This window comes from Lactuca sativa, chromosome 4 (genome assembly GCF_002870075.4).
Source record: "Lactuca sativa cultivar Salinas chromosome 4, Lsat_Salinas_v11, whole genome shotgun sequence".
Classification (NCBI taxonomy): Eukaryota; Viridiplantae; Streptophyta; class Magnoliopsida; order Asterales; family Asteraceae; genus Lactuca; species Lactuca sativa.
The window spans coordinates 283465407-283471554 of NC_056626.2; positions in this window are offsets into that span (position 1 = coordinate 283465407).

A 6148-nucleotide genomic window follows, 5' to 3' on the forward strand; every position below is an offset into this window, starting at 1 on the left:
TTGGTCCCTTCTCGAGTCTACGTTTTGGATCTGGACCCAAAGAGGTCCAGAGACCTTAACCCGTGGAGCTTTATGAGTCATTCTGGGAGCCATGAGCTTGGGATGTCATTTTTGGGGCTAAATCACCAAGTTAGACCATTTAGATGCTATATAAGTGTCAAGGTCTGAACTTTACGTGATTATCATGCTTGGGAAGGCCAGATCTATGAATGTAAGGAACAAACTCGGCGAGTAGTATGAGGGTTTCCCATAAATCACTCAGTGAGTGGACTTGCCGAGTTGGGGAATAACTCGGTGAGTCAGGGAGAGTTAGGGGGACTGGAGTTCAAGGCGGAACTCGCCAAGTTGAGTTGAGGTGGCCCCCGCAATTCATGCCAGGTGGGACTAGTCGAGTCAGGGGAAGTACTTGACGTGCCAAGAGAGGGACTAAGAGAGTTAGTGGACACGTGTAGACTCGCCGAGTCGCCCAAGTGCACTCGACGAGTCGGGTCAAAGTTTAACCGTTGACTTTTGTTGACTTTTAGGGTTGAGTAGAGTTGTATTTATGAGAGTATTTACTTTGTGTGATTAGGTGGAGGCTAGATCACATTTCTACCGAGTCAGAGACTTATCGAGACACCTGAGGTGAGTCTTCTCACTATACGTTACCTAGAGTGGTATTATGTGATGACTAGAGGGTCTTATGTGTTGTGTATGAGATTATGTGCTATGTGATATATGTATGTCGTGTGATGATATAGACCGGACCGGAGGGTCCAACGAGTTATGACCGGACCAGAGGGTCCAACGAGCTATGGGACTGGAGGGTCCCGCTGAGACACATTGACCAGAGGGTCGTATATTAGCCTCGAGTGGTGTATGTGTTGTATGCGGTATTTTGAGGAACTCACTAAGCATTTATGCTTACAGTTGATGTGTTATGTGTTTCAGGTACCAGTGATGAACGCGGGAAGGCGCCGACATGATTCGTACACATACGTATTGGAGTTTATATATTCTGATCTTGGGGTTTTGTACTGATACAATGTTGATACAATGTTTTTAAAATGAATGTGAATGATGTTTTATGGTTATTTTCAAATGAAAAATTGTTCAAATTTTATGGTGTTACAAGTTGGTATCAGAACCTTGCTTTGAGGGATTCGGATGCACCTTCGGGCGCATCTGAACTCAAACTGAGGATTTCAGGAAAATTTTGATAATTAAGTCAAATTTTTGAAAAGAGTAAAAAGAGTTTTGAGAAAAACAGAGTAGAGTCGTGTGTACGATTAGCCAGCGCCCGAACGGTGAATCCACAAAAGTACCCTTACATTATGTGTTATGAGATATGTTATGTTACATTATGCATGCTAGAGTAGGCTAGGTATACATATTAGGACTAGAGTTGCCTGATTTGTGATGCCTTAGCCTAGGAGATTTCTGCTACTAAGATGCTTTGAGAGGGAGTAGTTAGCAGTTAGGAGCTTATGAGAAATAGAGTACTTGTAATCCAAGATCCAAGGAGGAGGACTTGGAGTGAATGCTGATGTGGTGTGGTCATTAGTATTGGGCCCGTACTACTGAAGACACCGGATCAGTGAGCATTCCAAGTAAGAATCTTTTAGACAACGGAGGTCAAGTAGGGTTGCATCATCGAGTATGAGTATGCTCGATCGAGTCTCTAATAATTATTGTTGTATTTCAGAGGCATCATGGTTGGGACTCGACACACACCTAGGATCAGTGGTGTTAGCGACGAGGAGATCCGTCAATTGATTCACGAGGAGGTGGCTGTTGCCATCCGGGCTGAGATTGCTGAGATGTTTGGGGACATCAAGACCACATTGATCGAGACCTTTGATGAGCGGTATGTAGCACTGACTGAGGCTGCGGCAGCCGTAGCTATGGCTGCTGTCGCTGCTGCCAGACCTCAGGGAGGTGACTCGTTGTTGTTTTGGGAGTTCAGCAACACGAAGCCACCAGAGTTTGATGGGACGCAGGACCCGATTGCTGCGATGAGATGGATCTTGGACATCGAGGGATGTTTCTATACGTGTTCTTGTCCAGAGCACTTGAGGGTACGATTCGCCCTGAACCAGCTCCGCTTAGGAGCGAAGGATTGATGGAAGTTTTTGACGACGAACTTCACTTTGGCTGAGATTTCCGAGGTGACCTGGGAATGGTTCACCACTATGTTCAGAGAGGAGTATGTTCCCCCGGTGGAGAGGGAGCGGTTGATTCAGGAGTTCTTGACCCTCAAGCAGGGTACTGATTCTGTGGCAGTGATCACCAGGAAGTTTCATGAGAGGGCGATGTTTTGCCCTGAGCAGGTGTCTTCTGAGCAGGCTCATATGAGCCGTTATCTGAGTGTTCTGGGGAGAGATATTCAGGAGTTCGTGGCGAACTCGACTTACCAGACATTTGCTGAGCTCTAGGCAAATTCCCGGAAGAGGGAGATTGAGTTGGAGATTCAGGCCAGGGAGGAGGCCGAGTCACAGAGGGTGGATCGGCGACCGGCTCAGTCTCAGCCGGCTGCCAAGCGGGCTAGACCCGTTGATTTGAGATCTGGGAGCGCAAAGGGTTGCACTTGTGGGAAGTGCGGTAAGAGTCACGAGGGGTCGTGCAGGGCTGGAGTATGCTACAAGTGCGGGAAGGAGGGGCATATCGCGAGGGATTTCCCCAAGGGATTTTTGGTTTGCTTTCATTGCAACCAGACCGGCCATCGGAAGGCTGAGTGCCCTCAGCTACTTCAGGGGTCAGCGCAGGGATCTGCGCCTGCTGCTAGGGCTACCGAGGTTCGGCCGGTGAAGGTCGAGGCCCCGAAGGCTCGTGGGAGAGCATTCCAGTTGACTGCGGAGGAGGTCCGAGCGGCGCCGGATGTTGTGGCTGGTATGTATTCTATATTCATCTTTTATTGAGCTACGTTATTATGCTTATATGATGATGTGCATAGGTACTTTTCTTGTGAGTTCTGTGCCTGCTTTGGTATTATTTGACTTGGGTGCGAGTCGGTCGTTTGTTTCCGTAACATTTAGTCAGCACATTGGTATCCGTCAAGAGGCATTGGAACGACCTCTGCGAGTTTCCATAGCTGATGAGTGAGCAGTGTATGCTTCAGACGTGATTCAAGGATGTGTCCTTGAGATATTTGGTGTGGAGTTTCCGATAAATCTGGTTCCGATCGCGATGGGGGACGTGTGTGTTATAGTGGGTATGGATTGGTTGAGCCGATATAGAGCTGTGATAGACTGCGAGCGTCAATTGGTGACGATTCGAGACCCTAGTGGAGGAGTTCTTACGGTGTATGACGAGGGTACATGTACGGAGTCAGCATTTTGCTCGGCCGCCAAAGCGAGACAGAGTCTACAGTAGGGCTGTAGGGGGTTTGTGGCATATGTGATGGATGCGAGGGTTGATTTAGAGAGACCAAAGTCAGTTGATGAGGTCCCTATAGTGCGTGAGTTTCTGGATGTGTTTCCAGAGGAGTTGCCGGGTGTGCCTCCGGAGAGGCAAGTAGAGTTCAATATTGAATTGGTTCCGGGAGCTGCGCCTATCGCCAAGGCACCATATCACTTTGCGCCTCTGGATATGCAGGAGTTATCCTCGCAGCTCCAGGAGCTTCTGGGGAAGGGGTTTATTAGGCCGAGCAATTCGCCATGGGGGGCGCCTATCCTTTTTGTTAGGAAGAAGGATGGTTCACACCGGATGTGCATCAATTACCGGGTGTTGAACAAGCTAACGGTCAAGAACCCTTACCCATTGCCGAGGATCGATAATTTGTTCGATCAGTTGCAGGGAGCATCTTGGTTCTCCAAGATCGATTTGAGGTCTGGGTATCATCAAGTGAGGGTGTGATATGAGGACGTCCAGAAGACAGCATTCCGGACTCGTTATGGGCATGACAAGTTCGTGGTGATGCCTTTCGGACTCACCAACGTGCCGACGGTGTTCATGGATCTCATGAATAGGGTGTGCAGACCGATGTTGGATCACTCAGTGATCGTGTTCATCGACGACATATTGGTGTATTCGAGATCCAAAGAGCAGCATGAGGAGCATTTGAGGGAGATCCTTAGAGTTCTAAGATCGGAGAGGCTTTATGCCAAGTTCTCCAAATGTGAGTTCTGGCTACGAGAGGTTCAGTTTTTGGGGCATCTCGTTAACCAGAATGGAATATTGGTCGATCCGGCGAAGATTGAGGCAAAGCCCCAGTATTAGCCCTTCCGGAAGGGATGGAGGATTTTGTGGTATATTGTGATGCATCGATATCCGGATTGGGAGCGGTGCTTATGCAGAGGGGGCATGTGATAGCATATGCATCGAGGCAGCTTAAGCCTCATGAGTCGAGGTATCCCACTCATGATTTGGAACTGGGAGCGGTGGTGTTCACCTTCAAGATCTGGCGACATTATCTATATGGGGTTCGTTGTACGATATACACGGACCACAAGAGCTTGAAGTATTTGATGGATCAGCCCAACCTGAATATGCGCCAGAGGAGGTGGTTGGATGTGGTCAAGGATTATGATTGTGAGATCCTGTACCACCCGGGCAAGGCTAATGTTGTAGCCAATGCACTGAGCTGTAAGGCGGAGGGCGCCCCAATGCGAGATGTTTGTTTGAGATTGACAGTGATGACCCCGGTGTTGTATGTTATTCGTGGGGCCCAGGCTGAGGCTGTGAGGCCAGAAAGTCAGAAGAGAGAGAGAGAGAGAGAGAGAGAGAGAGAGAGAGTTGTCGGGATGGTATCGGAATTCGTTACCGATATCCGGGGGCTTATGACATTTCAGGGTCGGATATGAGTACCGTCCGTGGGCAGAACGCGTACCATTTTGATGTAAGAGGCTCATTGATCGAAATTCTCGATCCATCCTGAGGCCACTAAGATGTATTTGGACCTAAAAAAGGAATATTGGTGGCCCTGTATGAAGAGGGATGTCGCATGGTCTGTAGAGAGATGCTTGACCTGTCGTAAGGTTAAGGCTGAGCACCAGCGTCCACATGGTAAGCTGCAGCCATTAGAGGTTCCCGAGTGGAAATGGGAACAGATTACCTTGGATTTCATCACCAAATTGCCAAGGACCGCGAGGGGTGTTGATGCAATTTGGGTGATTGTGGACAGGTTGACAAAGAGCGCTCATTTCCTTGCTATCAGTGAGAGTCTTCCACGGAAAGGTTGGTAGAGATGTACGTGAGAGAGGTGGTATCGCGGCACGGAGTGTCGATCTAGATTGTCTCAGATCGAGATGTACGTTTCACTTCCAGATTCCGGAAGAAGTTTCATGAGGAATTGGGTACGAGACTGCATTTTAGTACCGCATACCACCCACAGACTGACGGGCAGAGTGAGCGGATGATTCAGACGCTCGAGGACATACTTCGAGCATGTGTGTTGGATTTCGGATGGAGTTGGGACAAGTACTTGCCCTTGGCGGAGTTTTCCTACAACAACAACCATCATTCGAGCATTGGTATGCCACCCTTTGAGCTGTTGTATGGGAGGAGGTGTCGGACCCCCATTTGCTGGGGAGAAGTAGGGCAGCGTGTGATGGGTAGTACTGAGATCATGCTTCAGACGACAGAGCAGATTCAGTAGGTCAGACAGAGGTTGTTGACCACTCAGATTCGTCAGAAGAGTTATGCAGACAGACGCCGGTCCGAACTCAAGTTTCAGGTCGGCGACTTCGTGCTCCTGAAGGTCTCTCCTTGGAAAGGAGTGATTCGATTCAGGAAGAGGGGCAAGTTGGGGCCCCGATATATTAGTCCTTTCAGGGTGATCGCGAGGGTAGGATGGGTAGCCTACCGTTTGGAGTTACCAGCAGAGTTGGGTCAGATTCATGACACTTTCCACATGTCGCAGCTGCGAAAGTATATAGCCGACGAGTCGGCAGTGGTCCCATTAGAAGCTATTCAGGTGGATATGAGCCTGAATTATGTTGAGAAACCGGTGGCAATTAGGTATTGGAAGATCAAGGTTTTAAGGAACAAGGAGGTGCCTCTGGTTCAGGTCCAGTGGCAACATCGGAAAGGGTCAGAGTTGACTTGGGAGCCGGAGCGTGAGATGCAGGAGCAGCATCCAGAGTTGTCTGTAGAGTAAGACTTCGAGGGCGAAGTCTGATTCTAGTGGGGGAGAATTGTAACATCTGAATTTCCAGGTATAATATTTTAG